Below are 24069 nucleotides of genomic sequence, written 5' to 3'. Positions count from 1 at the left end.
TTAATGAACTGGATGACAGAAAAGAAGAAATTATATGAACTGCAACAGAGACAGATGCAAAACACATAAAAAGTTAAGAGACATGGAAGATAGAGTGAGAAGGACAAAGAGATGTTCAAAGGCATAAGGTGAAGAGATAACAGCTGAAAATGTTATATAACTAATGACAGACACCAATCCATAGATTCAAGAAGCTTAGTAACTCCCATGTGGAATAAGCAAAAAGAGTTCTATACATAAACACAGCACAGTGGAAGCTGGAGAACACCTGAAGATAAAGAGAAGACTATAAAAGCCACCAAAGGGGGGAAAAAAAAATTCAGATTATATTTAAAATAGCAATCGGGGTGCTGGGGTGGCTCAGTAAGTTAAGTGTCCGACTTTGGCTCAGGTCACGATCTTGCAGTTCTTGAGTTAGAGCCCCGTGTTGGGCTCTGTGCTGACAGCTCAGGAGCCTGGAGCCTGCTTCAGATTCTGTGTCTCCCTCTCATATGCCCCCTCTCTCTCTCTCTCAAAAATAAACATTAAAAAAAATTTTTTTAAGAATGATGAAATAGGTGTTTTTAACAAAGAAGTCACCACATCAGCAGACTTATATCAAAAGAAATTCTAAAGCAGTAGTTCTCAATAAGGAATAGTTCTGACCCCTATGAACATTTGGCAACATCTGGGGACTTTTTGGGTTGTCAAAATGTGGAGTGCTACTGACATCTAGTGGGCAGAGGCTAGAAATGCTGCTAACAATCACACAATGCACAGTCCCCCACAACAAAGAACTACCCAGCCCCAAACATCTATAGTGCTGAGGTTTTCTAAAGCATATACTTAAGGTTTATTAAAAAAAAAAAAAAAAAGGAATTCTCAAATGAAATCTTAAGACATGTATGGTGGAATGAAGAGCAAAGAAAGTGGTAAGTATGTGGGAAAAAACATACTTTACATGAAATAATTATGATGTTTTATGGAATTAAAAGACAAAAAAATAAAATTAACTCCTAATAATGGTAATAAGTTAGAAAGAGGATAAATGAAAATAAATGTTCTAAAGTTACTGGATCATCTAAGAAAGAGAAAAGGTATTAACTTTAAACTTTACTAAGTAGGTGTGCTATAATTAGGATAATCACTAAAAAAATAAAATAAAAAAGTAATAAGTTTATGTGCAGTCCAAATTGATACAAGAATGAGCAAACAAAATGAGAAGAAATGATTCAAAAGACAAGAAGGGGAAGAAAAAGAAACATGGAGCATGTGGATCAAAAGCATAAGGTAAGATAGTAGGTCTAAACCTATATGTTATCAGTAATCATGTTAAATGTACATGGACCAAAAGTTCTCTGTTAAAAGTCTAGAAGACTAACACCCAAAAAACAAATAATCCAGTGAAGAAATGGGCAGAAGACATGAACAGACACTTTTCCAAAGAAGACATCCAGATGGCTAAAAGACACATGAAAGGAGGTGCAACATCACTCACCATCAGAGAAATACAAAACAAAACCACAATGAGACCACTTCACACCAGTCAGAATGGCTAAAATTAAAAACTCAGGAAACAACAGATGTTGGTAAAGATGCAGAGAAAGGAGATCCCTTTTGCACTGCTGGTGGGAATGCAAACTGGTGCTGCCACTTTGGAAAACATTATGGAGGGCCCTCAAAAAATTAAAAAAAGAACTACCCTATGACCCAGCAATTTCACTACTAGGTATTTATCCAAAGGATACAAAAATGCTGATTCGAAGGGGCACATGCACCCCAATGTTTATAACAGCGCTATCGACAATAGCAAAGTATGGAAAGAACCCAAATGTCCATCAATGGATGAATGGATAAAGAAGATGTGGTATATGTGTGTGTATACGTATATGTATATATATATATACACACACACATATATATACATATACATGTATATACATATACATATACATACACACACACACGCACACACACTGGAGTATTACTCGGCAATCAAAAAGAATGAAATCTTGCCATCTGCAACTACATGAATGGAACTGGAGAGTATTATGCTAAGCAAAATTAGAGAAAGACAAATATCATATGACTTCATTCATATGAGGAATTTAAGATAAAAAACAAATGAACATATGAGAAGGGAAACAAAAATAATATAAAAACAGGGAGGGGGTCAAAACATAAAAGACTCTTAAATATAGAGAACAAACAGGGTTTCTGCAGGGGTTGTGGGAGGGGGGATAGTCTAAATGGGTAAGGGCATTAAGGAATCTACTTCTTAAATCATTGTTGCACCATATGCTGACTAACTTGGATGTAAATTAAACAATAAAAAATTAAAAAATAAAATTAAATAAAAATTAAAATAATATAGAAGCTGTGGTGTATATATATAATAGAATATTACCCAGCAACCAAAGAGAATGAAATCTAGCCATTTCCAACAACATGAATGGAATTAGAATGTATTATGCTAAGTAAAATAAGTCAGAGAAAGACAAATATAGGATTTCACTCATGTGGAATTTAAGAAACAAAACAGATGAACACAGAGGAAGGGAAGGAAAAATAATATAAATAGAGGGAGGCAAACCATAACACACTTAAATACAGAAAACAAACTGAGGGTTGCTGGAGGGGAGGTGCATGGGGGGGGATGGGCTAAACGGATGATGAGCATTAAGGAGGGCACTTATTGGGATGAGTTATACGTAAGTGATGAATCACTGGGTTTTACTCCTAAAACCAGTATTATACTGTATGTTAACTAACTTGAATTAAAAAAAAAAAAATCTAAGAGACTACAATGGCATAACTATTCAGCCATAAAAAAAGAATGCAACCTTGCCATCTGCGACAACATGGATAGACCTTCAGGGCATTATACTAAGTAAAATTAAGTCAGAGAAAGACAAATAATCTATGATCTCAGGTATATGTGAAATCTAAAGCAAACAAACAAAAACCTGAACTCACACAGAGAACAAATTTGTAAGTGCCAGAGTTGGGGGGTGGGAGTAAGTGAAATGGTGAACGTAGTCAAAAGGTACAAACTTCCAGTTATAAAATAAATAAGTCAGGGGCGCCTGGGTGGCTCAGTTGGTTAGGCAACCAACTTCGGCTCAGGTCATGATCTCACAGTTTGTGGTTGGAGCCCCGCGTTGGGCTCTGTGCTGACAGCTCAGAGCCTGGAGCCTGCTTCAGATTCTGTGTCTCCCCCTCTCTCTACTCCCTCCCCTGCTCATGCTCTGTGTCTGTCTCTCAATAACAAATAAACATTAAAAAAATTTTTTTTAATAATAAATAAGTCAAAAGGATGTAATGTACAGCATAATGACTACACTAAATAATACCATTTTGCATATTTGAAAGTTGTTAAGAGCACAAATCTTAAAAGTCCTCATCACGAGAAAAAAATTGTAACTATTATGGTGATGAGTGTTAAGTAGATTTACTGTGACGATCATTTTGCTGAATCATTATGTTGTATACCTAAAACTAATATAATGTTTTATATCAATTATATCTCAAAAACAAAAAACAAAACACCAAACCAAACCCACAATGAGATACTGCTACATCTCATCCACCAGAAGGTTTCGACTTAAAGAAACAAGAAAGTCATGATTCCAATTTGGGCACTTAAGTGGATCAACAGTTCTCATACACTTCTGATGGTGTTATAAACTGCCACAAGATTGTAAAACCATTGGCGACATCTTCTATAACTAAACGTTCACATGCCCTGTGATGAAGCAATTATGTGTAGCATAGACATGTACAAGAACATTCATTAAGGGGAGCCTGGCTGGCTCAGTTGGTTAAGCGTCCGACTTCAGCTCAGGTCATGATCTCGTGGTTCGTGAGTTCAAGTCCTACGTCAGGTTCTGTGTTGACAGCTCAGAGCCTGGACCCTGCTTTGGATTCTGTGTCTCCTTCTCTCTCTGTCCCTCCCCCTCTCATGCTCTGTCTCTCTTGCTCTCAAAAATAAATATACATTAAAAAAAAAAGTTTAAAAACATTCATGAAGCACAATTCACAATATCTAAAACTGGGGGGTGGGGAGGAGAAGGAGGGGGGAATCCAGGAGACTAGATTAAAAAAAAAAATCTGGGCACCTGGGTGGCTCAATCCATTAAGCGTTTGACTTCAGCTCAGGTCATGATCTCACGTTTCGGGAGTTCAAGCCCCATATTAGGCTCTGTGCTGACAGCTCAGAGCCTGGAGCCTGCTTCAATTTCTGTGTCTCCCTCTCTCACTCTGCCCCTTCCCCACTCAAGCACTCTCTCAAAAAAAAAAAAAAAAAAAAAAAAACCACTAAAAAATTTTTTTTTAAATCTAGCTATATACCATTAGCAAGAGATACATTTAAAATATAAAGACACAGGGGCACTTGGGTGGCTCAGTCAGTTAAGTGTACAACTTCTGCTCAGGTCATGATCTCACAGTTCACACGGGTTTGAGCCCTCCATTGGGCTTGTGTGCTGATAGCTCAAAGCCTGGAGCCTGCTTTAGATTCTGTGTCTCCCTCTCTCTCTCTGCCCCTCCCCCCCTTGTGTGCTCACGCTCTCTCTCAAAATTAAATAAACTTAAAAAACATAAATAAAATATAAGGACAGAGAAAACTGGAAAGTGAAAGCACAGGAAAAAAAGATGCCATTCAAGAAACTACCAAATTAAAGCCAAATACTATGAAATTAGACTTTAAGATAAAAAGCGTTTCTAGAAATAAAGAGACAAAGAGACAATTCTCCTGGAATATAAAATAACTGAAAAACCCACAATCATATAACAACTCCTTATAACACACAATCACAAGAAAACTGAAGGACCACTGGAAGAAATCAGTCCATAATTATATTGGAGGATTAACACATTTCTCAGTCATAGAACAAGCAGAGTGATAAAGATATAAAAGATTTAAACAATGAAATCAACAACCGTGACGTAATCTATAGACCTCTGCATCCAACAACCACAGAATACACCTTCTTTTTAAGCACACACTAAGCGTTTAAAAAAATTTACCATTGATTCTATGAGAGCAAAGTTGTATTGCAGATTAGCTCTTGGTTTATTAATTTGGGGACGAAAATCCTACACTTCTACTACTTCATGGGAAGAGCCATTAAAGAATCACAAAATTGTTTCTCAAGTAAAATACCCAAAATTATGGGGCGCCTGGGTGGCTCAGTCGGTTAAATGTCAGATGTCAGCTCAGGTCATGATCTCACGGCTCGTGGGTTCAAATGCCATGTCGGGCTCTGTGCTGGCAGCTCAGAGCCTGGAGCTGCTTCGGATTCTGCCTCTGTCTCTGTCCCTCCCAAGCTCATGCTCTTTCTCTCTCTTCAAAAATAAGTAAACATTAAAAAAACTTTTTTAAATACTCAAAATTATATCATTATTTAGAAAAATGCACTAAATATGAAAAATTTGAGATCCAAACTCATTATTTTTTAATAAACTCAGAAAAGTTGGGAGTCTTACCTTAGGACAAAAACTTCCTGCTCACTGTGCCTCTGAATGGTTGCAGGTGATACAATGTCCTAAACTTCCTTCTAAAGCACACTGTCCTTAGTCCTATTACCACAAAGCCTCTTTTATCAACAGAACGCTACTGTGTGTAATCCTGTTTCCTTTGGAAAATCTCATATATAATCTCATACATAATCAAGACCTCTTGGGTTTTCAACATCCAGACATTTTCAGTAAACTCACCAACTCAATCTGAACACATTGCCGTACCGTTTTGCTACTACCACTCTTCAGTTGTAGATTAGAACACTCACCCTGTATTTGGGGGACTATTCATCTATCGTACATGAAGATGAGACCTCTTGTGTTAAATTCCTCCACATATACTGCTTAACTTAAATTATGAACCCATCTGCTCTATTAGTTCAGACATATTACTGCATGGAATTTGGGGCTGTTATCTAACATTTTTATAGGCCGACTCCAGAATATTATAACCCTACGCTGATGTATCTAAATTATCTTAAAATGTCTAATATGGGAAAAATTTTTATTACAGTATATTTACAAATTGTATCTATTATCACATCCCACTGAAGAAATTAGATATTCCTTATAAATATATTTTCTCATAGTCTCCCAAGCTAAGAATCATTCCATTCAGTAAAATAACTCATTTCATGCTGTCTACAAAACAGATGATTAGAACATCTGAGCTCTCTGTAATTCTTAATCTGCTTTCAAAATGAAAATTTTTTTTCAAGCACCTGTGGAATATTCACCAAGATACCGCATCCTAGATAATAAAAAAAACTTTAACAAATTTAGAAGAATTATAATCACTCAGAGTATGTTTTCTGACCATACGGAATCAAACTAGAAATCAGTAACAGAAATAAAACAGAAACATCATTAAACACATGGAAACTAAACAACACACTCCTAACTAAGCAACTGGTCAAAGAGGAAGCCTGAAAAGAAATTTAAAATATACACAGAAGTGAATAAAATTAAAATACAACATACTACAATTGTGGGAAGCATCTACAACAATGCCTAGAGGGAAACAGATAGTATTAAATATTTTCATTAACAAAGAGAAAAGATCTCAAATCAATAATTAAGTTCCAGGGCACCTGACTGGCTTAGTCAGAAGAATGTGAGACTCTTGATCTCACAGTCAGGAGTTCGAGCCCCATGCTGGGTATAGAGATTATTAAAAAATAACAACAAAACAAATTAAAAAAAAAAAAAAGAATGTAAGTTCCTCACTCAAGAAACTAGGAAAAAAAAAAAAAAAGAAACTAGAAAAAGATAAACTCAAAGGGAGCAGAAGGAAGGGAATAATATAGGAGCAGAAATCAAATTGAAAACAGGAAAATAAAGCAAAATCAATAAAACAAAAAGCTAGTTCTTTAGGCAGAGGATGGGAAGGATAGTCAATAAAATCTATAAACCCCTGGGAAGACGGACAAAGATAAAAAAAAGAGAAACACAAATTACCAACACAAGTAAGGAAATAGGGGGACATCGTTATAGACCTGTGAAAATTAAAGGAAACCTCACTAAACTGGGGTTGGGTGGCCAAAAGGGGAGCTGTACTCACTCGATGTCAATCACAGGCTGGGACACGGAAAGATGTACACTGCATCATCTCCTACAAGAAACTATCTTTGCATCTCAGCTAATGAGAAACTATCATCACCCTGAACTCATGCTTTTCTCCAATGAACTTTCTTTCGAAACAACCCCCCTCCCAACCTCCTTCCCTCTCCTCCATGAAACAACGTTCCTCTCCTGTGTGTTTGTGGGATGTGTCTATAGTTTTGCCATAGCTTGCATGCCCCAAATTGCAATTCTCTGTTATTCCCAAATAAACCCACTTTTGCAGGTAAAATATTGATTTAATTTTTAAGGTTAATTTTTAACTTCATTTGGTGAAGAGAAGTGAAGTCAAGGGAAGACCCCTAGTATCTCTGACGTTTGTAAGCAAACAGGTGCCAGAGAGCTAATAACTGAGCTCACTACTTTCCTGCCCACTCTGGAGTTTGAAGTTTCCCTCTACATTCCAACTCTGCTCTCTACGTTTGGGCTCTCTGGGCTTTATCAAGGACCTACTTTAAGGATCTCTTTTCTGAGAATACTTGTTAGGCTTTCACAGTCTGACTCCTTTTTAGCACCAGACTGTTCCTACTGAAGTATGCTAACCCTCAGTCCCTTTCCTTTGAACTGGGCTGTTTATACTGGAATGTGCTGGCCTTTGGTCTGATTTCTTCTGGAATCAGGCTGTTCCTGATGAAAGTGTGTTTAGGAATTTTTGGTTTTTGCTCTAGAAAACGAAAAAAAAAAAAAAAAAAAAAAAAAAAACCTAAAAAATGGGATCCTAGTCATCAAAATGCTTTGAGGGCATCCCTACTGGGACCCCGGCCCAATTTTATGCTTATTGTACTTAAAAAAATTTTTTTAAGTTTTATTTACTTAAGTAATCTCTACACCCAATATGGGGCTAGAACTTACATCCCTGAGATCAAGAGTTGCACACCCTTCCAGATGAGCCAGGCAGGTTCCCCTGATTTTATATTTAAATACTATAATCCTTCCTCATGTACATTTCTAGTAAACAGACCAATTTACAAGTAACTTAGAACCTCAAATGGCCATTATGGGGAACTTTCAATCTTTCCAAACTTACTTTTCTCAAATCTGAATTGAACAGCTATGGCTCTAAAATTGTGAAAACTGAGGGGCACCTCGGTGGCTCAGTGGGTTGTGTCCAACTCTTGATTTCAGCTCAGATCATGATCTTGCGGTTTCCTGAGTTGGAGTCCCGTGTCAGGCTCTGAGCTCATGCAGAGCCTGCTTGGGATTCTCCCCTCTCTCCCTTGCTCCCTGCCCCTGCTCCACTCATTCTCATTCTCTCTCTCTCTCTCTCTCTCTCTCTCTCTCTCTCTCTCTCTCTCAAAATAAAATTTTGAAATGTTAATAGATAAACAAATAAAATTGTTGAAACTGAAGGGGATGTTTTGATTTATACGTTGAAGCTTCCAAATGTTATCAGGAATCTAAAATTGCCTCTCTACAAATCAGAATTTCTGAGACAAACCATTAAAGACAAAAAGGCCTCTGAGGCCTCTTTTCCCCCTCCCTTGTTTGTGCCTCAGAACTGCAGCAGCTAGAGCTCAGGCCCCACCTCCAGCACCATCCTGACCTCCTCCCCATGACCCCTACTCCTTCATGCTAATCCTTTCACCAAACTTCCTTTTCCCCTTGAATCTCCCTCCACTCCCTCTTCCTGGAAGCCTATCAGAACCTGTCCCTGTTAAAGTTATCTTTTGAGGATCCAAGTAAACCCTAAATTTCTTAGGTTCCCTAGACTAAGGCTGAATTGTGAGTCACAGTTAAAGAGATTCCTAAAGAGACAAAGGACTACCCCTATAGTTTTGCTAAAGAATTTAACAAAGATATTCAAATTCACAGTTTCTCAGATTTATATCAATTAGTCCACATGCTTGTTGGTGAGGGCCAGGCCAAACACTGGATGAAACCAGCCTGATGGCAATATCCAGAAGGGGATTTAGAGAAAGAAACTCCTAACTTTGGCCAGACGCTAGAACACATGCTAGAAGTTTCCACTGAGCAACTACAGTAGCTTTTCCTAAGCCTGCTGATTGGAACAAAATTCAGGCTTGTACATAAAAGCCTGATGAACCTATTTATCAGCATTGCAATCAACTCCAAATTGTCTTTAAATTTTTTTTTTTACTTTCCTGAGGTGCCTGGGTGGCGCAGTCAGTTAAGCATCCGACTTCGGCTCAGGTCGTGATCTCGCAGTTGAATTCAAGCCCTGCATTGGGCTCTGTGCTGACAGCTCAGAGCCTGGAGTCTGCTTTGGATCCCTCTCTCTCTCTGCTCCTCCCCTGCTCATGCTCTGTCTCTCAAAAATAATAAATAAACATTAGACACATTTTTTTGACCTTCCTTTAAATGTTGAATCTACCTAGATAGCATTTAACTATGTTTATTAATGGGCTGAGCCAGATCTTCCACGATGGGAAAATATATCCACTCCAGATTTAGTTAATTTAGCAAACCAGCTTGCTCATACCCCAGATGAGTCACCTTAAAATAAAGACTGCTAAAGTCCTCAAGTTTCAACTCTGGCAAATGAAGGACCCTAACCAAAACCCACCAGTTTCTGCTATTATTGCAAAGGGCCAGCACAATGGAAAAAAGTGTTAAGTGCTTCAGGAGCTTCAGCCCTCCAGCCAGCTTTTCCAATGCCCTAATTCCCAATGACAGAGCTCCAAGAAACTCCCGATCCTCCCACTTAATTGAGTTAGAGAAACCATTCTCCAGATTGAAGAATTCTCTCTGTCCTTACAGACATGGGAGCTATACTCTTGGTGTTCAACTCCATTGCTATAAAGCAGCTCTGTCTCAAAGTACTACAACAGTTCAAATAGTGGAGTCGCTAATGAAATTCAACAGGTTCCTGTCTTTGAACCTATTCCCTTTTGTTTAGGCCCTTTGAGAGATACCCATCTTTTTTTCTCCCTTTGTTCCTCCACCCCTATTTATCAGGCTGAGATTTCTTAAAAAATATTATGCCAAAATTTCTTTCTCCCAGAGGAGGAACATAATTTTAGAATTTGACAGCAGTAATCAAGATAGCTAACCAGGGGAATTAAATGACCCTTGACACCTTTTATTTGCTCTGTCTCTGATGGCACTATATTGAGTCTAGGGGCACTAGTCATTTGTTCCCACTGCTTTCCTTTTCGTGAGCAGAATCTTCAACTGATATTGGCAGCATCCACAGTGCACCTCCTGTAAATATTCAGATTCCTCAAAACCTCTCCCCAGAATGAATCAATACCCTATAAATAAAGACACCCTTCAAGGCATCAGGCCTGTAACAGAATACAAAGCTCAGGACATCAATACCCTCTGCACTAGTGCCTGTAATACCTCTATTTTTCCTGTGAGAAAACCCAATGGCTAAGGATAGAGGTTTGTCCAGGACCTGTGCGAAATAATCATCATCATCATCCCTTGGCGCCCTGTTGTTCCTAACTCCCATATGCTACTGACATCCATTCCCACCAAAAGTAAACTGTTCACTGTAATTGATCTAGGTGATGATTTTTTAGTATTCCAGTTGATAAGGAAGTTTGTTTTGTTTGTTTTGTTTTTTGCTTTCACTTGGGAAGAACAGGAATACACTGGGACAGCAATGCCCCCAGGGTTATAAAGACAGTCCTTTGACTTTTCACAATCCTTAAAAGCTGATTTGAATGATATGAAGCTTTCTGCAGGCTCTACTTTGTTACAACATGTAGATGATTAGCTTCTCTGCTGCTCTTCTCCAACCACTTCATAGGAGACAGCATCCACTTTTAAAACACCTGGCCATAAAGGGACATAAAGTCTCAAAAAAAAATTTTTTTTTAAATACAGTTTGCCTAAATTCAGGTTTAGTACATAGGGCACCTGATCTTAGAACAAGAACTATATTTGGATCCAAGGAGGCTCCATGACATCCTGAACTTTCCAATACCTAAAACTACACACCAATTACAAGGTTTGCTTGGACTGCCTGGCTACTGTTGAAACTGTAATTTCAAACTTCCAAACTTCTCTTGTATGGCTCAACCTCTACATGCTTTACTAAAAAATTACAAGCCTGATGCTATTATTCAGAAAGATGAGAAGAACATAGCTTCCAAGACTTTAAAGAAAAGCCTAATAAAGCCCCCTGCCCTCAGACATCCTAATTATCAACTTTCCTTTCTCCTCTTGGCCTGAGAGAAGGAACTGTCCTTTAAGTAGTCATCCAAAAACATGGGGGCCATCATCAACCCATAGGGTATTATAACCAATAACTGGACCCTGTGGTGGAAGATGTCCTCGTTGCCTCAGAGCCAAGCCATTCCTACCACTTCCCTTTTAGTTAAAGTCACTGAAGAAATAACCCTGGGATACCCTTTAACCATCCTTGTGCCCCACAAAGTAGAGGCCCTCCTGAATTCTCTCCTCACTCTCAGCACTTCTCAGTCATCTCACCTCCTGTGACATCCTGCTGCCAATGGCTCCTCATAGAACTCTTTCTGGCTGCAATGACCTTAACCCTGCTAGTCTTCTCCCTTCCTTCCCTGAAGAAACCCCTCATGACTGCTTAACGCTGACAGATCACCTTTCGACTCCCTGTGACAATTTACAGGAAACTCCTCTAACCACTGCAGATTTTTAATGGTTTACTCATGGTTCTTATTTAAAGGGTGAAAATGGTAAATATCATGCCAGATATGCTATTGCAACTCCTTTTGAGACTCAGAGGCAGCACCTTTACCTCTGGTTACTCCATAGGCTGAATTTTACACCCTTACGCAAGGCTGTACCTTAGCCAAAGGTAAAACTGCAAACATTTATACCCATAGTCCATATGCCTTTGGGGTAGCTCATGACTTTGGAATGTTATGGATATGGTGAAGCTTCCTTACCTCCAGTGGGGATAAAACTAAAAATGGTTCCTATGTCCACAATTTACCAGATGCCATACTTTTGCCAGCTGCTCTGGCTATTATTAAGGTTCCTGGACATTCCAGACTCAACTCTCTGGGTGCCAAAGTAAACCACCTTGCTGATATTGCCATGAAAAACACTGCTCTCAAGAAAACCAAAGCCAAACTTTTGTCATAGTCCAAAGGGATGTTCTCCCAAAATATCATTTGGGAAAACTAACAAGAGATACCCAACAATTAGCCCCAGGGAAGGAAAAACAGTATTAGAAATCTAGTAATTGTTGTTTTGATAAAAAGATGCTGGTTTGGACCAAATTAACCATCTGGTCCTACCAAAAATTCTAAAATTCCTACTACTGTGCATGCATTAAACTATTGGTCTGCTGGCAAAATGTTATCATTCACAAACCAGTACTGGTGGAGAAATACTAATAAGGCTACAAAAAGTGCCTACCCTCATCTGTCCCGCCTGTCCAAAGTCTAATTGAGAAAAACTCATTCACACAAGTGGATTTCATGTAGCTTCCCTGTCTCATGGATAAATCTCATGATCCAGTTATGGTCTGCATACGTTTTAGCGGACTGAAGCTTTTCCTTGTAGACAGACCAATGCTTTTTCTGTGTCTAAAATTCTGATAGAAAAGATTATCCCTACCTGGAGACCTCTTCTCAAACTTCATAGTGATTGGGAAACCCATTTTTCCAGTCAGGTGCTTCAACAAGTCTGTGCTGTTTGGCCAGTTTTACAACACTTCCATTGTGCATACCAAGGTTAGTCAAATATATAAGTGGCGCTATTAAGACTCAAAATTTGTAGAGACTCTCCAAATACCCTGGCCAAAGGTACTGATGTTAGTCTTTCAAATTTCAGATCCGTCCTCTTTGACTCATAGATACTCACTCTGAGATAGTCACAGGATGCTGATACATTTGGCCCCCACCTCCTCTGACCCATGATTGATAAAAGGAGATATACTCCAATACTGTAAATCCTAATTGCTTCTATTAAAAATAACCATGCTCTGGTAGAGCAGTTTTTTCACCATGCACTCCTGGTGACCTTAAGCATCACACCTTGCAACCTGGAAATTTCGTCTACTGAAAAAGACACTTCCAGGAACACTCTCAACCTTGCTAGAAATGGCCTTACCAGTTACTACTAACTACCCTTGTGCCGCCAAACTCTAAGAAACAGACTCCTGGATTCATGTGACACCTCTAAAGAAAGCACCAAACCGTGACTGGACCTGCAAGCCATCTGGTGACCTGAAAAATAAAGATTTTCCCGGAATTGAAGCAGACAACATTGGATGACGAGTCAGCTTTCCCAAGACGTCTGCACGAGGCCTGTATACCTTTTTCTCACTGTTGCTTCTTCTCTTTTGTGGAAAGACAATGAATGCCCTTGTCTGCATTTCCCAAAACCTTGTGAAGGAGGGCAACAACTTCTTTTGATTATGGCCCTTCAGAAACAGCCTCACTGTGATCCCATGACAAACTAATTTTTCACTTCTTCTAAAGAATTAGAAGATTCAGAATCCACAAAAGTCTTTCTTTCACCTGAATTATTAACTGACTCTGGATTCTTACCCAAATTCAAGGTCTCTGAGTTTGCAACCATAACAAACCGTTAACATATTTGGTTCCAAACAGTCCTTTCAAGATAACAATGCTGTTTTAAAATGGCTTTGAGGTTTTATTCATCAGCTATTGCTTCATGTTTATACCTGCACTGTATCTTCCCAAATCCACTTGGTTAATTCTTTTAGTGTGTACATTCATAAATTTGACAACTCAGAAGAAATTATCAATTTTTTGAAAACCACAAACTACCAAAATTCAGCCATGAAAAAAACAGTCTGAATAGTCCTGTTAAAAAAAAAAGAAAGAAAGAAAATAAATTCCAGGCCCCGGTTTCACTGGAGAGTTTTATCAAACATTTCAGGAAGGAATGCCAATTTTATATAATCTCTTCCAGAAAAGAGGATGGAATTATTTCCCAACTTGTTTTATGAGGCCCAAGACATTACAAAAAAAGAAAACCACAGACCAGTATCTCATGAATTTAGATGCAAAAACCTCAACAAAGTGTTAGCAAATTGAATCTAGCAATATATAAAAAGAACATAACACCATGCTCCGGGGTGCCTGGGTGGGTCAGTCAGTTAAGAGTCTGACTTTGGCTCAGGTCATGATCAGTTCATGAATTCCAGCCCTGCATCAGGCTCTCTGCTGTCAGCACAGAGCCTGCTTCAGATACTGTCCTCTCTCTCTGCCCCTCCCCTGTTCATTCTCTCTCCTAAGTAAATAAACTACAAAAACAAAAACAAAAAACAAAGCACCATGGCCCAAGTGCTATTTACTTCAAGTATGCAAGGCTGGTTCGACATTTAAAAATCAATCAATGTAATCCACCACATCAACAGGCAAAAGGAGAAAAAAATCATGACTGCATTCCAATGGATGTAGAAAAATCTCATTTCATGAAATTTAATCTCATTTCATGGGAAAAAAAAACTCTCAAAAACTAGGAATAGAGGTAACTTCCTCAAACTCACAAAGAGCATTTATAAAAAACCTACAGCTAATATCAGACTTGATGAAAGAATGAATGCTTTTCCTTTAACACTGGGTACAAAGAAAGGATGTCCATTCTCACTACTCTATTCAACATAGTTCTGGGAGTTCTAAATGGTGCAATAAGGCAAGAAAAAAAGAAGTAAAAGTATAATAATTGGAATAAACTGGAATAACTGGAAAAAAAAAGAAATGAAACCATCTCTATTTGCAGATGACTGTGTACATAGAGTATCACAAGGAATATTAAAAACATAACAAGAATAAAAAATCATCACTCCTAAAACTGTTACAAGGTATAATAAGATCAATAAACCAAAGTCAGTTGCATTTCTATATCCTAACAAGAAACAAGTAAAAATCAACACAATGTAATTTGTAATAGCTCCAATGAAAGTATGCAATATTATTTACAATTGTTCTAAAAAAAAAAAAAAACTAAACACTTAGGTATAAATCTAACAAAACATGTACAGGATCTGTACACTGAAAAAGACAAAATACTATGGAAAAAAGCAAAGGAAATTAAATAATTGGAGAGATTTACTATATTCAAGGATTGGAAGATTCAACCAGATATCAATTCTCCCCAACTGACATAGACAAGGTTATTGTAAAATTTATACAGAAAGGGAAAGGCCCTAAAACAATTTTGAAAAAGAAGAATAAAATGGAAGTAATCTTTCTTCTTGATGTTAAGGCTTTCTATACAGAGTAATCAAGACAGCATGGTACTGACAGGAGGAGAGCACATAGATCAATGGAACACAACAGAGAACCAGAAACAAATATGCCCAAATAATTTCTGACAGAGGTACAAAAGTAATGCAGTGGTGCTGCAATTGTACATCTGTAAGCAAAAGCAAAAACAACCCTCTCAAATCTACACAAAAATTAACTTAAAATGGATCATGGATTTAAATGTAAAACATAAAACTAAAAACTTTTAGAAGAAACAAAAAATCTTTGAATTTGGGACTAGAAAGAATTCTTAGACATCAAAAGCACAAACCATAAAAGGAAAACTTAATAAAATGGACCTGGTCAAAATGTAAAACTTTTGGCTCTGTGAAAGACCCTGTTAAATGAATGAAAAAGAAAAATCATTCTTCTCTCTCCCATACCATCCAAGCTGGAAAAATCCAAATAAAACTCACCTAGGTTTCTAAGTTACCCTATAGGAGAATCTTTATTTACCAAAAAGAAAGGAGAATCTTTCTTTAACAAAGAATGTCCAAGATGTTAGATAGAGTATCTCCAAGGTAAGAAAGAATTATCAAAGGCACCGATGCACATACACACACACACACATTCTTAGCTTATCCCTGGATGAACCTTGAGTTAAGTTTTCATGTCAAAAAATATGAATGGCATGGGGGCGCCTGTCTGGCTCAGTCAATAGAGCATGTGACTGACTCTTGGTCTCAGGGTTGTTAAGTTCAAACCCCTCACTGCAGTGTAGACATAATTTAAAAAATTGAATTTAAAAAATATATGAATGGCATGAAGATCAAGCTGTTTTAAAAAGGTATTTTGTAGCCAAGCTTATTTGTAATTTCTTCCATATCCTCATTCATCCTCATCCTCTGCCTGGAGACAACAGACTCTGGAGTTTTAGTGGATACTATGATGCAACTCACAGATCCCTTTTCATTAGTAAAAGACTTATTCCCCAGCTGCTGGAGTACAGCCGCTAGCAGACAGTGTTCAGTTGTCGGCCCTCTTAGGAACTGGCTTGGCTGATGAGTCACCTTGCCTGAGGTCACACACACCCCTTCTCAGGTCGGTCAAGATCCAATGACTGGTGCATGCTGGGATATAAAGGCCTGGCTGCTCCCTTCCCCTAATTCTGAAGAGCTATCTCAGCTTCAAAGCTCTCTAGGGGGTCAGTTGAGGCCTTCCCGGAGACTGAATCCCAGTCCCACTTCTCCTCCCGCCCAATCCTGCTTCTTTCTCTTCCTTTACTTTCCACAGGTTGTAATCCCAGGAAGACTCCCTAATAAACCTCCTACATGCTAATCTCCATCTCAGGGTCTGCTTCCCAGGAAACCCAAACTGTGACAGAAGTCAAACTGCTAGAAATGAAATCATGTCTCTAGCCTTACTAGCTGTGTAGAGGTTATAAAGGACAGTAGGTTAACATGAGGTTTAAAGATATTAAAACATGTAAAATGCTTAGAAATGCACCTGGCACACAGTGGACACTCAATAAATGTTAGCTGTCACTATCATCATTGTTTTCCCCATTCACACCCGGTTAAAATATACAAATTTTTCTACATTATGAGAATTACTGATATTTATGAGCTGGAAAAGACCTTAGAGATCACCAAGTCTGACACTCTTAATTTCCAGATGATGAACATCAAATCTAAATAAGTAGCTTAGTGACAAAACCAGAGTTCAGACCAGGTCTTCTGAACGCTTCCACCATTCTTGTTATCAGGCAAGACTGCCTCTCAATCTACATATACTTTGTAATTAAATGAAATTCACCAATTACTAAGTCCCTCCCCTTCACTTTCCTGCCAAAATTGAACCTCAGCTCTCTTCTGAAGAACACTACCTCTCCTATAGCTCTCTCCTTCACTCATACCATAAACCTACAGATAGGGTGTGTGTTCCCTTTGCTTTTCATCAGTACTTCCAGACCACTGTCCCTTCAAAGTCCTCCCCTAAAAGCGTCCAACTTCAAGGCTCATAGCAACAGACCGTCCTTATGGCAGTCACGTCCCCTCATTTCTTTAAGACGTTAGCCTGCAGACCAACCTATTCTTTCTAATACTATTCCTGATATAATCTGTGGTATTCTCAATATGCAACATCCAGTAACCTTCCACACCCAGACCTCTTTTATTCTTCTCCAAAACCCTGTCTTCCACCCTCTTCAGCTACCTGCTCCTGTGGTCATACCCTACAAGGTTTCTAAACAGGCATTTGGGGCAGGACAATTCTTCCATGTGCAGGAATATCCTGTTCTCAAACTCAAGTATCTGTCTATCTGAGATATCACCTACTTCCAATTCATTACCTCTACTATTTGGACGCTCAACAATTCTTGGGACTCCACACGAACCTATAATCCATGAGCCTACTACTATTTTTTCCCCTGCTCTTCACCCTATAAAGTACCTACTTCCTTCCTTATACAGCTTCAATTTCATGGCCCAGCATTATAATCACTGTATCACGCACACCATCAATGCCCTTGTCTTTTCCTGCTTCATTGTAGTCCTTAACTAAATTATCAACCCTGTTAACTCCCCTACTCTACACGTGTAACCTGAATGCAAACCATACCTGAACTGGACTGGAGAAAAAATACACAACTGAATTTAACAGTCTCACTTTATCTTTTTTTTTTTTTAATTTTTTTTAACGTTTATTTATTTTTGAGACAGAGAGAGAGCATGAACGGGGGAGGGTCAGAGAGAGAGGGAGACACAGAATCTGAAACAGGCTCCAGGTTCTGAGCTGTCAGCACAGAGCCCGACGTGGGGCTCGAACCCACGAACTGTGAGATCGTGACCTGAGCTGAAGTCGGACGCTTAGCCGACTGAGCCACCCAGGCGCCCCTAACAGTCTCACTTTAAATTCATGATCAAACTTCAAGTGGACTGATGGAGTGCCTTGGCTGGTTAGGCGTCTGACTTCAGCTCAGGTCACGATCTCACAGTTTGTGGGTTCAAGCCCTTCATCAGGCTCTGTGCTGACAGCTCAGAGCCTGGAGCCTGCTTCAGATTCTGTGTCTCCCTCTCTCTCTGCCCCTCCCCTACTCGTGCTCTGTCTCTCTGTCTCTCTCTCTCTCTCTCAAAAATAAACATTAAAAAAAAAAAAAACAAAAACTTCAAGTGGACTGTTAATGATCTCCAGCAATTCTGCTACATATCCGTAGTCCATTTACATTTCTCACTGTCCCAACAGACAGACTACTTCACATGTTCTCCTTGTTTCCTATCTTCTCAAAGCATTTTATTTCACTGAAAAACAAAGAAGTTATCAAAAGAAAACTTTCAGAGTATCTCATCCCCAATCTACCCACCTACCCTATATTTACTTTCTTTCTTACTATGAATGACGTACCTGTGCTCGTATAAAATAAATTTTTCCACCTGTAGACTAAATCTCGTTCCCTCTCCTTAAGGACTTCATCCCAAAATTGACTTCTCTTTCCTGTATCATCAAATTTTCCCCTTCTATTGCATCATTCACATCAGTGTACCAACAGACTGTTGGTATTCCTCCCATCTCAAAAAGTAGTAATAAAAGCAAAGCTCCCATGACCTACAAACCTCTCCAGCAACTTTATTTCTTAGCCCTCTCTGCAACAAAACTCCTCAAAGGAGTTGTCTATTCATTTTGTTGTCAATGAGTGTCCAATTCTTTTCTTCTTCTCTTTCTCCATGTTCTCTTGGATCTAATTAGATTTTTACCCCTCCCCCCCACTGAAATAGTTCTTAAGGCTGTCAATAAATTTCATGTTGCTAAATACAGTCAATTCTTACTATTTGTGGTAGTTACATTCTATAAAGTTGCATGTGCACAGAATTGGCAAATACTGAACCATTGCTCCAGAGGGAATATGGAGGTAGGTTCCTGCAAGCTCCTGGGCACCTTATTTGCATAAACTGGTCAACATATAACCAGTGTTCCTGTTTAAAGATACCTTTTTAGTATATATAATGTTAATCCATTAACACTGAACCCAAGAACAGCAAAACTACAACTCATGCTTGAACGAAACTTATTTAACACATATATTTTCTCCATAAGGTACATCACAGCCTCCTTGCACTTAGACAACACCCAGTACAACTCCGGGAGGCCATTTCAAACAGCACAATCACCAACAAAAAGCAAAACAATGCAAAAAATATGGCACTAACTAGACTACAAAAAGAACTGTTTATAGTATGAGAGCTAAAATAAGACAAAGCACTGGCGTCTTGTTCGATGTCAGCTGGAATGGTGTGCATTAAATGACTCCATTTTTTCACCACTCTGGGCATGTATACTAATGATCACAGAAGTCCTGGATTGATTCCAGGGTTACTAATAAATTTTATCAAGTAGGCAAATCTGCAAATACAGAATCCTTGAATAATGAAGACTGTGTAAGGGTTGCTTTTTATTCCTTATTCGACATGCTAGCAGCATTTTACATTAGACCATCGCCTTATTCTTGATTTCCAAGATTCTAATTTCTCTTGATTTTCCTCTTAACCTCACTGACCAACCTACCCCAGTCAAATCCACTGACCTCATCTATGAGTATACAAGACCCCCAGTAATCTCATCTAGTCCCATGACTTTAATTACACTTATGTTACAAAGATATTGTCCCACAGCTCTTGGATGCTCTGGTCTGTTTTTCCCCTATTTGTTTTCAGTGTGGATAATTCCTGCTGATCTATCTTTAAGTCCACTGATTCTTTCCTTGGCTATGTTAAATCTGCTAACAAGTAGTCCTAAAATATACTTCATCTATATCAAAATTTAATTTTAGCATTTTCATTTGACCGTCATATACTTTTCATTCCTATGCTGAAATTTACCCTTACACATGTTGTCCACCTTTTCCACTAGAGCCTTTACTATGTTATTTACTGGTATTTTTTTTTTAAGTCTTTTTTTTTTTTTTTTTTTTTTTTTTTTGAGAGAGCAGGTACACGTGCATGAGCGAGCCAGGGAGTGGTAGAGAGAGGGAGAGAGAGAATCCCAAGCAGCCCCAATTCAGGGCTCAATCCCATGAGCTGAGAGATCATGACCTGAGCCAAAATCAAGAGCCAGATGCTTTAACCAACTGAGCCACCCAGGCGCCCCTATTCATTGGTATTTTTAAATTCACTGTCTGACAGTTCTGGTAACTATGTCATCCTCAGTCTATTGATTATTTTGATTCTTGAACAGTGGATTATTTTTTCTTATTTTTTGCATGTTTCATAATTTTTGTCTGAATGATGGACATCATGTATAAAACAACACAGACTGAGGAAACAGTATAAAAATGGGTATGGCTAAGTGCACCCGGTGGCTCTGTCGGTTAAACAACCAACTTCGGCTCAGGTTATGATCTCCCAGTTCTTGAGATGGAGCCCCACACTGGGCTCTGTGCTCTCAGTGCAGACCCTCTGTCTCCCTCTCTCTCTGCCCCCCTCCCTTGCTCACTCGCTCCCTCAAAAATAAACAAACATTTAAAAAACGGGTATGGCTCTTCTCCAACCTGTTAGTTGGGGGACTGAGGGGAAGGGTTGAGTCATCTATTCAGGGATTGGGCTGGGCTTGGGTTTTGTTGTTAGGATTACCTTAAGTGCACTATCTGCTTCCAATTCCTCTAGTGCCACCTTCTGCTTAGGGTGGGAGCTGGTTTGCCCAGAGTGTTTTCTCAATGTTCTCGCTCCACCCTCAGCTTTAGGTTTTCTCTGGGCACCTTCCCCAGAGACTCTCTCCACAGTCTCGCCCCTCCCCTGGGCAACTGCTGTTGCGTTTACTTGCTAGCAGGGAACAGGGAAGTTCTCCATTATCCTGGCTCGGTCTCAGGCAAGCCCTGTATCTCTGGGTCTCAGGGGTTGGGCTTTCTCCCAGTAGTAGGAAAACTAAAGGTCTTAAACCCAGAACAGTTTCCTCCCCTTCTCTCAAGGTTTATGGGTTTTGTTTTTTTTTTCCTTTCATTCCTCCTAGCCACAATGGAAAATGGAGTTTATCCCCTTCCCCCAGTGGCTTAAAGCTGTTTTCCACAGGGAGAAAAGGGTCCAGGCAGGCCCGTACCACCTAATGAGCCTTTCTGTGGCCTCCCTTGCTTTCCCCAATTTTTCTCAAGAGAAACCGTTGGGAGGACCTTGGAGAAACACCAACAGCTGGGGGTTATCTACCATGTATCTGCAGCTCTCAAAGATTCTATACTCTCATGCAGCCCACATTTAGGCTTTAGCAATTCATTAAAAACTTAGCTGAATTCTCCTTTCCCCTTGTATGACAGCCCTGTCTTCTTCCTGTGCTCCGTTACAGATTAGCCAGGCCTACACCCCACCTCTGATGGATCAAGAGAGATTATGACTTTGTACATTACAGCTCATTCTTATTTTAAGATGGGAGCAATACTCTTTTCAGCTTTCTGTATCCTAAGTGGAAGCCAGAAATCACTTTGTGAATTTAAATACAATCTATATACCCACAACTCCTAAATTTACATTTCTAGTCTGGACTTCTTCCCTAGACTCTGGACCATATATATCCAACTGCCTACTGGACACATCTACACAAACTCTAAGGTAACCCCCATGATCCCCACCTCTTAGTATTCATGCCTTTGAATAATCCTTTCCCCTTGAGTGTGGGAGGGACCTGCAACTTGCTTCTAATCAACAGAATAAGGCAATGGGGTATCATTCCCGCGATTACATTACATTTTATGGCAAAGGAATGGAACATCGTTCCATTGATTATATTATATGGTATCATAAAAGACTCTGTCTTGCTAGCCGACTCATTCTCACCCTTCTGACACAGGTAAGGGAAGCAGGCTGCCATGCTGTGAACCGCATGGGGAGGGCCACCTGGCAGCAAATTGCAGATGACCTCTAAGATCTGAGCGTGAATTCCAGCCAACAAAAAACTGAAGCTCTCAGTCCTACAGCTGCAACAAAATGAATTCTGCCAACAACCCGAGTGAACTTGGAAGTGATTCCTCTCCAGTCTAACCCACAGGTAAGAACCCAGACCCAGCCAATACCAGAGTATGTAGCTAAGAAGTTTCTGACCTCACAGAAACTGTGAGATAATAAATGCTGTGTTCTTGTGAGCCATTAAACTTGTGGTAATTTGTTTTGCAGCACAGAAAACTAATATAGATAGTATCACCAACTTCACATGCCTAAAAGCCAAATTCCTGATTGCCAATATTACCTCCAAAAGAAAAAACATGCTCTAGTGTTGTCCATCTTAATTAAGTGGCAACTCCATTCCTCCAGTTATTCAAGCCCAAAACTACAGGGTCTATCTCAATTTCTTTTTTTTTCCTCCAAAATCCACACGTAATCCAAAAGTAAACACTGTTGGTTTCACAAGCAAATTATATCCACAATCTAACTTTATCTCACTACCACCACTGCTACCACTTTGGTTCAAGTCATTATCACCTCTCATGTGCATTATTACAACAGCCTCCTAAGGGGTTTTCCTGCTTCCACTCGACAGAGCAGCCAAAATGGTCCTACTAAAATATCAGTTAGATAACGTGTTTACTCAAAACACTCCAAAGGGTCCTCATCCTACCCAGATTAAAAGCCAAAAGACTTCCAGTGGCATACAAGGCCTACCTTATCTGACACTCCCCTTCCCACTCCAAACCTCTCTGCCTCATCTTGTGTCATTCTCCCCTCGTTCATCTGCCACCACACCAGCCTCCGTGATGTTCCTTAACCGTGCCAAGTACATATCAGTCTCAGCATTTTACAACTGTTAGTCCATGTAACTGAAGAGTTATTTCTACTACTCTTCTCTGACCACTTTATATAAAAAGGCAAGTCCGCTTGTCCCCACCAGCTCCCTATCCCTCCTACCCTGTTTTATCAGTCTCCACAATACATACTATGAACTGATATCTGTCTTATTGCCTGTCTCCTCAAAATTAGAATGTAATTTCCATAAGAGCAGAGACTTCTGTTCACTGCAATACTACTGTATTAGATACTGTTTCCTTACAATATTTAGAGTCTAATCAAGTAGTCAAGCCACAAGAATTTGAACATACAGTCACGTTATTTTTCAAAATCACTACAAAATTACTTAATCACTTGGAAATGTACTTATTCTACAACACTATAAATATGCTTCTAAGGAAACTTGAAAAACATTCACATCTCCCCAAAATAACTGAAATACACACGTAAGCCAAGTGAATTTAAACATCTCTGTGGAGGGCGCTATTAACAGAAAGATAACTGAAAGACTCCATAACTGTTTTTCCAGCACCATCTGGAGTAGATATAATTATTCCACACAGATGCAGCCAAATAATATAGAAGGATACATCAAGCTGGAAGGATTAATAACCCTTTAGGGCCCTGGCTCTCAAAGGCTTTGGTCTAAAGACCCTTTAACACTCTTAAAAACTGAGGACCCCACAAAATTCTCATTTTATGGGCTTTTAATCTACTAACACTTACACTTAAATTAAAACAAGGGACACCTACAAGACTCAGTCGGTTAAGCATTCAACTCTTGATTTTGGCTCAGGTCATGATCTCACGGTTCATGAGATCGAGCCCATGTTGGGCTCCATGCTGACAGCACAGAGTCTGCTTGGGACTCTCTCTCCCCCCCTCTGTCCCTCCCTTGCTGTCTCTCGAAATAAATAAGTAAACAACAGCAAAAAAAAAAAAAAAAATCAAAAAATTTAAAAATATTTACCAGTTTATTTTAAAATAATATAAATCTATTACACGTTAATATGTTTTCATTTCTATAACTAAACTCCACCCCCCTAAATTAGTGAGAGAATAGTATTGTTTTATAT

General features: G+C 39.1%; 1 protein-coding gene across 7 annotated transcripts in view; it reads right to left on the bottom strand.

Annotated features, from left to right (window-relative positions):
• ATF1 (activating transcription factor 1) overlaps window positions 1-24069 on the bottom strand; it is an 81494-nt gene that overhangs the window by 47270 nt on the left and 10155 nt on the right. The window lies entirely within an intron of this gene.

Source organism: Panthera tigris, chromosome B4 (assembly GCF_018350195.1).
Source record: "Panthera tigris isolate Pti1 chromosome B4, P.tigris_Pti1_mat1.1, whole genome shotgun sequence".
NCBI lineage: Eukaryota > Metazoa > Chordata > Mammalia > Carnivora > Felidae > Panthera > Panthera tigris.
Note: the sequence above shows the minus strand (reverse complement) of the source record. Positions and strands in the feature narration are given on the sequence as shown.